Here is a 12123-nt window from a genome sequence, read left to right on the forward strand (position 1 = left end):
TTTCTCCCCCTACTCTGGTTTGTTTTACCTAGCAAGGCCCTCTCAAGGTCGGTTCTCTTTGTGGGAGTGATGATAAGGTTGGCAGCGGTCTGCCAGGACTGTTCTGTAGGCAAATCAAACAGCTCTAACAAAATTTAGCAGCATCAGCTGTAAAACCTGGGACATACCAATTAGATCTTACCACATGGATCCTTGCAGTCTTAGGGCATATGTGAGGTCATACACCATCAATGCAAGTGCCATCAAGTGTGCCTTGGGTGCTACCGGTTTACCTTCCTTTATCCGTCCACATTCTGTTGAATCTGGTTCTCACGCCTTCCGCTCCCAGTTGGACACTTCCTGAGGAGAACAAGCTTTCCATCGCATAATCAGTAATTGATCTTAATCAGATAATTAATTTGAAGAAAAACATTAACAATGACAGATTTATGTTAAACGTTCACACTGGGCAGTAACTAAAACTGATACCTACAAACGGATTCTTCTTCTCTTTATATATATCTATACATACACATATACACTGCACAGAATTCTCTGCTCTAAAATTTTCCTTTCAAATGGGAATCTACTTTGCACTGAGAAGTTATCATTTACACAAACATAATACTGACGCCTCCAATAGTTCAATGCTAAGGCTGGTCCAGAACTTTACATAAGACTTAACCTCAGTATTTAATATTCTCACAACACTTTTGGAATATTGTTATTAAACAAACTAACTTTGGGATAACATCTGGAGAACTGCTGACATCTTATTGTACAAACACCAGCTCAATACTTGGGATAACACTGTTCCCCTGTCACTTACACACAACGTCTGCAGTGGAGAAGATACCGGCCGGGCTTCAGGCCCCCCTGAGAACATGTCTATACACACGAGCACATTGTCATGCACTTCTACCTCGGGTAGTTGTATGTTCTGCAGTCGCTGGGACGGGTAATCTGGCCGGGCTGCACTTTTCACAGGTACCTTTGCTGTTTTACCTATGTCATGCTGTGTGCACATCATGCAGGCTGCTACACACCTAGTGGCGGCATTATTGTATCCAGGGACAAGCCAATTTACTGACACCTGGCTGCACATACCCTTGTTGTCAGTTCTGTCTTCTCTTACGCTCTCAATTGGCTTACCCGATGATCCAATAAAGTTCCTACTACCAATGGGCCCATAATTGTGGGCGATGCCAAAAGCGTACCTAGAGTCAGTGTAAATGTTGGCCGTCTTACCTTCTGCCAGGTTACAGCCTCAGCGAGCACCTCCAGCTCTGTTCCTTGAGATGAATGAGAAGGTGAGAGTGGTTTTTGAATGATTTACCTGGTGCCTCGTATCCTGTCTTGTACATACTGTATATGATGAAGTATTTCTACATTACAAATTTACATTAAAAACCCATGTCACATATAGATAGAACATTTCAAAGGGGGTGGCGTCTTCATTCTCAAAAATAAAAACAAATATTATACACTTCTCCACACTCATCTGATAATCCAGAACACTTTGAGAATCTCGCTTTTATCAGGTTCTGTAAATACTTGATTAATATAAAACAAATAAAAATTACTAAAATCTTTACATAAAATTAACAATGTTCAGATAATTTTCACCTCCTTCCATACTAAATCTGTAAAGACTCCTCTGTGAGTGACCTCGGCCTCTTGTGTAAATTTGCTGGAGGGGGATGGTATCTTACACAATACCTCATATTGGGTGGAGACTACAGCACAGCATACCCGGTGCCATATTTACTGTTCTGGAAGGATCTACACAGGAAAAACCTCAACATTTAGGTTACTCTCATACACATTTAAAGAGACTCTGTCACCACATTATAAGTGCCCTATCTCCTATATAAGGAGATGGGCGCTGTAATGTAGGTGACAGTAATGCTTTTTATTTAAAAAAACAATCTTTTTTCACAAAGTTAGGAGCGATTTAAGTTTATGCTAATGAGCTTTCTTAATGCCCAAGTGGGCGGACTTTTACTTTCGACCAAGTGGGCGTTGTACAGAGGAGTGCATGACGCTAAGCAATCGGCATCATGCACTCCTCTCCATTCATTTACACTGCACTAGCGATATAGATATATCGCTATGTGCAGCCTCATACACAAACCCTAACATTACTACAGTGTCCTGATAATGAATACACATGAAATCCAGCCTGGACGTCATGTGTACTCAGAATCCTGACACTTCTGAATCTTTTCTGTCAGATTCCAGCAACGGATACGAAATCTCGCGAGATCTCAGAGCTAAACGAGATTTGGTTTCACTTGCCGGAATCTCACAAAAAATGAGTCAGAAGTGTCAGGATTCTGAGTACACATGACGTCCAGGCTGGATGGTCATGTGTATTCATTATCAGGACACACCGTAGTAATGTTAGGGCTTGTGTATGAGGCTGCACATAGTGATATAACTATATCGCTAGTGCAGTGTAAAGGAATGGAGAGGAGTGCATGATGCTGATTGGTCAGCGTCATGCACTCCTCTGTACAACGCCCACTTGGTCGAAAGTAAAAGTACGCCCACTTTGGCATTAAGAAAGCTCATTAGCATAAACTTAAATCGCTCCTAACTTTGTGAAAAAAGATCGTTTTTTTAAATAAAAAGCATTACTGTCACCTACATTACAGCGCCGATCTCCTTATGTAGGAGATAGGGCACTTATAATGTGGTGACAGAGTCTCTTTAATGTGGATTACTAATTGGGGTCTCTTACACATTTTGTAGATCTCCTGGAACCAAATTCATTAATTCAAAACAAACTAAAATTGTACTTGATCAGTCCCTTCACCATTCCCCCCTTTTTGGACTCTGAGAAAGTAATGTACCAGGGTTCAAAACTACATGTCAACATAATAAAGTCGGGCACTCTATCTGCGGGGCGCTAGTTTAACCCCCTGTAATACACAACAGCCTGGAACAACAATGACTTTCTCCTGACAAAAATTCATTTTATCTTTAAAATGACTTGCAACCATTTACCTGTAAAACATCTCTCATTTTCCAAAATAACACTTAGGTCGCACTATAGCACGTGCCTCATGTGTGAAAACAAAAACAAAACAATTGTAATTAGTTATTCAATAAAACGGATAATAATATATCTGGTAATATTAATTACTGCAAACCAATAAACTGTATATAAAAATAGGGAACAGTGGGGGCACATACATTTTCAAGACCCCGTGTCTCACAATATCTGTAGTTTAATTCATTTGAATTAACATCAAAACACATTAAATCTTATCACATCATAAAACATAAATAGGCAGCGCAACTTTCTATCTTTTTGCAGACATATCCAGCGGTCTGTAATATTTTGCTCGCTGGGTGAAGGTTAGGACAACAGCACATGCGCAAAGATAAGAAACTTTCCTGTACACAGAAAAAAAGAAACTGATTTTAACCCCATACACAAAACACTAAGAATTTTTTTTTAGACATTACTGCTGTTAAAAATAAGAGCATCCAATATAGATCTAAAATCAGTGCAACATTGTAATCACTTGTCTCATCAGTCCACGCTCTATATACAAGCTTACACCAGTCTGCTTCTCAGACTTCACACTGCACACAGTATATCACACAGCCCCCCTCCCCCACACAATCGATATCACTCATCACATTCTACAGGAGGGGGTCACGCACTCACTCCTCACAGCTTCTGTTCCCACAATCTTAACAATTTCAATGCCGGCAAAAATTATCCCATACAATGAACCTCCAAGAGTCACACATCTGTACAACAACAGAAGAGAACGTACGTATCTGCAATCATTCATCACACTATTGTATAGGAATTATCTACGTTCAAAACATGAAACACATAATCTGTAAGGGTATGTGCACACACACTAATTACGTCCGTAATTGACGGACGTATTTCGGCCGCAAGTACCGGACCGAACACAGTGCAGGGAGCCGGGCTCCTAGCATCATACTTATGTACGATGCTAGGAGTCCCTGCCTCGCTGCAGGACAACTGTCCCGTAATGAAAACATGATTACAGTACGGGACAGTTGTCCTGCAGCGAGGCAGGGACTCTTTAGCATCGTACATAAGTATGATGCTAGGAGCCCGGCTCCCTGCACTGTGTTCAGTCCGGGACTTGCGGCCGAAATACGTCCGTCAATTACGGACGTAATTAGTGTGTGTGCACATACCCTTACAGTGTCCAATCTGTGGGCCACTATCTCTATATGATGACGTGTCTTTTCACCAGTGCACAGCGCCCTGCACCCCTGGGACGGAATCTAGAATAGAAGAAAACACTGCAGCATGTGTTACTGTCAGCTCTTTACTGAGGGAAATGACAAAATTAACAAGGCTATCATTTCATACTGATTTGGTTGGGTCGGGCGTGACCTCATCAGGGGGTGGGGGCAGCCTCTCCCACAGGAAACACATTGCTCAGCTGTGAGGGGGGTTTTGCTGCCCACAATGAGGACACACCCAACATGAGGGACTGCCACCATTACAGGGCGGCGGCTGGTCCTGTGGTTTCTAATAACTATAACAATGCCTTTCTTATTTCCAACTTCCCTTCGCCTCACCAAATCATACGAATAGGATCGTCCAGGTACGGGTGATCTTGATGATTCGAATATGGACCGTAAACTATCCATTCTAACTGTCTATATTCTTCACGTAATTTATATAACAACTTTTGGCCTGCAACCCTCTGGTCTGACCAATACATTACCCATGACTTATCAGTGTTTACACCCCGCGTGTGCCTGTCCCACGACTTATCAGTGTTTCATACACACCCCGCGTGCGCCTTATCACACGACTTATCAGTGCGTTACACCCCGCGTGCACCTGTCCCACGACTTATCACACGACTTATCGTACATGTATTGTGCCCGCATGCCCGCATATAAGACAGGTTATATTTTCTATCTAGTCCCTAATTACCCAGAGGATGGTTAGTCGGGCGCGACTAATTTCTTACGAGTTCGTGACCCCACAGCGGGGATGTCGCTCCTGTCGCCTGAGAGCTAATCCAGGCAATCGACCAGGGTTCTACAGACTACCAAAAGACCGTCCACTAACACAGATAAGACGAAGATTTATAAAATCAACTGACTTACCGTGTTATTGTGGAGGTGTTCAGGCTCCTCCAGTGGGCAGTCCCGGGTCGTCTGTTCCACCCTGTGATTGTCGGTTGTCCGGATTCCGAGATCCCCTCGAGTGCAGCCCCACGTTTGGGTGCCAATTGTCAGGGTTAAACTTCCTTTTCCCTGTTATTTCACACCAAATAGCCACCTCTGTAAATTGAAAACTGAGAGCATGCATAGAAGACATATACCAGGCAGACAAATATTGGTACACATCCTCCATCAGCGAAGTAGGAAGTAAGAACTAAACTTTATTGAACAAAGAAACACAACACTCTCCTCCCTAGAGATGTGGGACGTGCTTAAGCCCCATTGGCTCTATTCAGCTGTGAGCTCATCTGTACACTCCTCTTGCATTCCAGGGGCGGTGTCTCCATAGGCGTGTTCCTCATACAGCCTCCATCTTGTTTCATATACAAATCTTTGTGGAATATACTGATATAAAGCAATAATGTTTTTGCAAACAATATACAGGCTAATGATCCCTGACACATGCACCCCATGAAAACTGCAATGAATTCCTCAAGGGGTCTAGTTTCCAAAATAGGGTCACTTTTGGGGGGTTTCCACTGTTTTGGCACCACAAAATCCACTATGGGCTCCTTTCATTCGGAGGCCGGTGTTTCAGTCCATTATCACACTAGGTCCACAAGTGGGATATTTCTCAAAACTGAAGAATCTGGGCAATAAGTATTGAGTTGTGTTTCTCTGGTAAAACCTTCTGTTTTACAGAAAAAAAATTGAATAAAAGGGATTTTCTGACGAAAAAAAAAGAAATATGTCAATTTCACCTGTACTTTGCTCTAAATTCCTGAAACACCTAAAGGGAAAATAAATTTTCAAAAGGCTGTTGTGAATATTTTGAGGTGTCTAGTTTCTAAAATGGAGTGTTTGATAGGGGTTTCTAATATATAGGCCACTCAAAGCAACTTCAGAACTAAACTGGTACATTAAAAAAAATAATTAGGCAATACTTCGCTTCTTACATTATACTGATAATGAGCAGTGCCCACCCCGAGATGACCCCAGTTTTGACCGTTTGCATAAACTGAGAACCCTATTAGACCATTTCAGTGCCCGGTTTTCCCAAGCATACACCCCCGAGAAGTGTATTTCTATTGATGAGTCCTTGGTACATTTTAAAGGGAGGCTTCAATTCTGCCAATAACTGCCGAGTAAGAGGGCAAAGTATGGTGTGAAGATGTATGAGCTGTGCGAGAGTGCATCAGGGTATACCTACAAATTTAGGATATATGAAGGGAAGGACACCAGTATTCAGCCCCCAGAATGCCCCCCCCCCCTCCTTACTGGGAGGTAATGCAAAAATTGTGTGGGACCGGGGTTACTACCTCTACCTGGATAATTTTTATACCAGCGTCCCACTATTCAAGTGCCTCGCTTCCACAAGTACAGCACTGCTAGAAAAAATCTGAGAAGCCTCCCTAAGACTCTACTTGTCAAACAAGAAGGGCTGAGAGCAGGGCACATTCTAGCAGCAACATATTTTGTGACACGTACGTACAAGGACAAGAGAGATGTCCTTGTATTGACAGCAATACATGGCCACACCAGTACCAATGTACCAGAACGAGGTACCAGTACAGAGACCCCCAAACCAGACTGCATCCTGGATTACAATAGGTACATGGGAGGGGTGGACTTGTCAGATAAAGTCCTGAAGCCCTACAGCGCCATGCGGTGTGGTATAAGAAGCTGGCCGTGCACATCATACGCATTGTTCAATGCCATCTGTATGTGCTATGTCGATGTGCAGGCCAGACGGGAACTTTCCTGGAATTTCAAGAGGTGGTTATCAAGAACCTATTTTTAGCGACCAAGAAGGGGGGCATCCAGTACTTCTGGAAGCGAGGCCACGCGCATCGTACCAGGGGAACACTTTCCAGGAGAAGTTCCCCAAACTCGCAAGAAGGGAAAAAGTCAAAAGGAGGTGCAAAGTCTGCTCAAAGAGGGGGATAAGGAAGCACAAAATATATCAATGTGACACGTGTCCCGAAAAAACAGGGCTCTATATGAAAGAGTGTTTTAAAATGTATCATACATCCCTTAGATTTCTACCCTGATGCACTCCACACACATGTTATCCCCCTCATCTTTCCCTTCTGAGCCCTGTTGTGTGCCCAGGCAGCTAATAATAGCCACATGTAGGGTATTGCCGTACCCAGGAGAACCCACATTACAGTTTATGGGGTGTATATCTCCGGTGGCACATGCTGGGCACAATATATTGGACACTGAAATGGCATAGATATATAGGAAATTGCAAATCTCACACTGCAACATCTGTTGCGCATTACCATTACGTGATTATTATACTTTGATTATTATTTATTGGGGTGTGTTATCCCCCGTGCTTCATTGCTCCTCGGTTGTCTCGCGCATTACCTTTTAGACAATATCTGTGGGATCAAAATGCTCACTACACCTCTAGATGAATGTCTTAAGGGGTGTAAATATTAAAATGGGGTCGCTTCTTGGGGGTTTCCATTGCGTGGATACCTCTGGTTTTCCGCAAATGCAACATGGCACCCGAAAACCAATCTAGCAAAATCTAGACTCCAAAGAACACATAGCGCACCTTTCCTTCTGAGCCCTCCCATGGGCCCAAACGGCAGTTTATCACCACAAATGGGGTATTGCCACACTCAGGACAAATTGGGCAACACAATGGGCTATTTTATTTCTTGTGAAAATAAGAAATTTTGGGCCAAAACTACATACACTGTGTTCCAAATTATTATGCACATTGGATTTAAGTGTCATAAACATTTCATTATTAGTATTTCAATTAAACTCATGGATGGTATTGTGTCTTAGGGCTCTTTAGACAAGGACGTAGCTAGGGGGGGCAGGCAGGGCATGTGCCCCGGGCGCAGCTTAGAGGGGGGCGCCAGCGCCACCTCCTCCTGCACTATAATTGTACCTGTGTCGCAAGGACACAGGTATAATTAGAAGCAATGAATGACCGGGCAATTCCGTGCCCGGCCATTCAGCGCCTTTCCACGAATGAAGCGACTGGTACCTTTTGTACCAGTGACGCTTCCGTCGATGAAAGGCGCTGACTGGGAAAGTCATCCTGCCCAGCCAATCAGCGCCTTTCATAGACGCTGCGTTCAACCCCCAGGAGACCTGCGCAGAAGAGAGCAGGTCTCCATGGCTGCCGGACGGCGTGGGAGCGGGAATAAGGTGAGTTTGAATTGTTTTCTTTAATTGTAATAAAAGTGTGCGGCTGTATCTACAGGGGGGGGGCCTTTATCTACGGGGGGGGGCCTTCATCTACAAGGGGGACTTTATCTACGGGGGGCTCTATCTACACGCGGGGGGCTTTATCTATGGGGGGTGTCTATCTACAGGGGGGGCTATATACTGGGGTGGGCTATCTATGGAGCACCATATACAGGGGTGGGCTATAGCTACAGGGAGGCTATATAGTATATAGCCCCCCTATAGATATAGCCCACCCCTGTAGATATAGCCCCCCTGTAGATATAGCCCCCTGTAGATATAGTCCCCCTGTAGATATAGCCCCCTGTAGATATAGCCCCCCTGTAGATATGGTCCCCTGGTAGATATAGTCCCCCTGTAGATATAGTCCCCCTGTATATAGCCCAACCCGGTATATAGCCTACCCCTGTAGATATAGTCCCCTTGTAGATATAGTCCCCCTGTAGATATAGTCCCCCTGTAGATATAGTCCACCTGTAGATATAGTCCCCCAGTAGATATAGTCCCCCAGTAGATAGATATAGCCCACCCCTGTATATAGTATCCCACAAATATCTCCCCCTATAGTGCTCCACAGAAAGCCCACCCCTGTATATAGCCCCCTTGTACATATAGCCCACCCCTGTATATAGTGCTCCACAGATAGCCCACCCCTGTATATAGTATATACAGGGGTGGGCTATCTGTGGAGCACTATATACAGGGGTGGACTATCTAGTGGAGCACTATATACAGGGGTGGACTATATGTACAGGGGGGCTATATACAGGGGTGGGCTATATGTGGAGCACTATATACAGGGGTGGGCTATATGTGGAGCACTATATACAGGGGTGGGCTATCTGAAACACTATAAACAGGGGTGGACTATATGTGGAGCACTATATACAGGGGTGGGCTATCTGAAACACTATAAACAGGGGTGGACTATATGTGGAGCACTATATACAGGGGTGGACTATATGTGGAGCATTATATACAGGGGTGGGCTATATCTACAGGGGGGCTACATACATGGTTGGGCTATCTGTGGAGCACTATATACAGAAGTGGGCTATATCTACAGGGGGGCTATATACAGGGGTGGGCTATATACAGGGGTGGGCTATCTGTAGAGCACTATATACAGGGGTGGGCTCTATATACAGGGGGCTATATACAGGGTTGGGCTATACGTGGAGCACTATATACAGGGCTGGGCTATATCTACAGGGGGCTATATACAGGGTTGGGCTATACGTGGAGCACTATATACAGGGTTGGGCTATATCTACAGGGGGCTATATACAGGGGTGGGCTATCTGTAGAGCACTATAGGGGGTGTTATTTGTGGGACACTATATACAGGGGTGGGCACTATCTACAGGGGGCTCTATCTACAGGGGGCACAGTGTGTGTGTGGGACAGGGTGCATGGTGCTATTATAATTCGAGGTGCAGTGTATGGCGCTACTATATTTAGGGGCGTAGTGTATGGTATAATGATAACTTTATATTTATTTATAGGTGCAGAAATGTTGGTAAAGTGAGAAGCTGAAGACATGTGAGCGGCAAACTGCAGAAATGGACCGGGAGTCATCATCATAGTGGTCTGGACCGGATGGAGAAAAAGAACTAGAATCTGAATTGTCACCGGTGAGTCACTTAATATAAATGTTTATTCTGCCTCTAATCAGTACTGTAGTCATTGTATGATCTGCAGCGAGATGATGGGTGAGATGATTATGATATGATTTATTCTTGTGAAACAGCATCTCCCAGCATATCCTTACCATTGTTCGGGCCATGCTGGGAGCTGTAGTTTTACGCCGTACACACCTATACGGCAGGAGTTGCACTAAATTGAGCTGTATTTGTGCTGGTGCTGTATTTATGTACTGAGCTTGGTTCTGGTGTTGTGTATAGAACCATATTGCTTGTAAGATGTACAAATGTGTTACATAAAAAGCAATGACACGTCGATTGGTAGAGAAAACAAACACGGCGAGGGGGAAGGAGATGTCGGGAAAGAGGTTGGGGGGGGCACCAAACTGAATCTTTGTCCCGGGTGCTGGAGAACCTAGCTACGCCTCTGCTTTGGATCATTGTAATCAATCTCAGACACCTGTGATAATTAGTTTGCCAGGTGTGCCCAATAAAAGGAAAACTACTTAAGAAAGACGTTCCACATTATTAAGCAGGCCACAGGTTTCAAGCAATATGGGAAAGAAAAAGGATCTCTCTGCTGCCGAAAGCGTGAAATAGTGCAATACCTTGGACAAGGTATGAAAACATTGGATATTTCAAGAAAACTTAGGCGTGATCATCGTACTGTGAAAATATTTCTGGCTGATTCAGAGCACAGATGGGTTCGTTCAGATAAAGGCATAATGAGGAAGGTTTCTGCCAGACAAATTAATAGGATTAGGAGAGCAGCTGCTAAAATGCCATGGCAACGCAGCAAACAGGTATTTGAAGCCGCTGGTGCCTCTGGAGTCCCGCGAACCTTAAGGTGTAGGATCCTCCAGAGGTTTGCAAGTGTGCATAAAGCTATTATTCGGCCACCCCTAAACAATTCTCACAAGCAGTAACGGTTGCAGTGGGGTCAGAAATACATGAAGACTAATTTTCAAACCGTGTTGTTTACTGATGAGTGCCGTGCAACCCTGGATGGTCCAGATGGATGGAGTAGTGGATGGTTGGTGAATGGCCACCATGTCCCAACAAGGCTGCGACGTCAGCAAGGAGGTGGCGGAGTCACGTTTTGGGCTGGAATCATGGGGAGAGAGCTGGTAGGCCCCTTTAGGGACCCTGACGTTGTGAAAATGACCTCTGCAAAGTATGTAGAGTTTATGACTGACCACTTTCTTCCGTGGTACAAAAAGAAGAACCGTGCCTTCCGTAGCAAAATTATCTTCATGCATGACAATGCACCATCTCATGCTGCAAAGAATACCTTTGTGTCATTGGCTGCTATGGGCATAAAAGGAGAGAAACTCATGGTGTGGCCCCCATGTTCCCCTGACCTCAACCCTATTGAGAACCTTTCGAGCATCCTCAAGCAAAATATCTATGAGGGTGGGAGGCAGTTCACATCAAAACAGAAGCTTTGGGAGGCTATTCTGACACCCTGCAAAGTTATTCAAGCAGAAACTGTCCAAATACTCACAAATTCAATGGATGCAAGAATTGTGAAGGTGATATCAAAGAAGGGGTCCTATGTTAACATGTAACTTGGCCTGTTAAGTTTTTTTTTATTGAAAGAGCTTTTGATTTCTGTAAATATGACCTCCTGATGCTGCAAATTCAACAAATTACCATTTTAGTTCTCTTTACAACCTTTAAAATGTTCTGATCTCTGTTGTGCATAATTATTTGAAACAGCGCATTTTGAGTTTTTTACTTCTAAAAAAAAAATCTGTTATCATTAGGAGATATGTTCAATAAAATTTGCATTATACTCCAACGGTTGATGGCTTGAAGATTATACTGACTGTCATTTGCATCGACTATTTAAGAAAATCAGCGAAAAATAAAATGTGCATAATAATTTGGAACGCGGTGTATTATTGGGAAAAATTACATTTTTTACATTTCACAGCCCAATTCAAATACATGCTGTGAAAAAACTGTGCGGTCAAAATTATAACAACAACCATACATTAATTCCTTGAGGGGTGTAGTCTCTAAAATGGGTTCACTTTTGGGGGATTCCTACTGTTTTGGCACCACAACACCTCTTCAAACCTGGCATGCTGCCTAAAATATATTCTAA

Source organism: Rhinoderma darwinii, chromosome 2 (assembly GCF_050947455.1).
Source record: "Rhinoderma darwinii isolate aRhiDar2 chromosome 2, aRhiDar2.hap1, whole genome shotgun sequence".
NCBI classification, from domain to species: domain Eukaryota; kingdom Metazoa; phylum Chordata; class Amphibia; order Anura; family Rhinodermatidae; genus Rhinoderma; species Rhinoderma darwinii.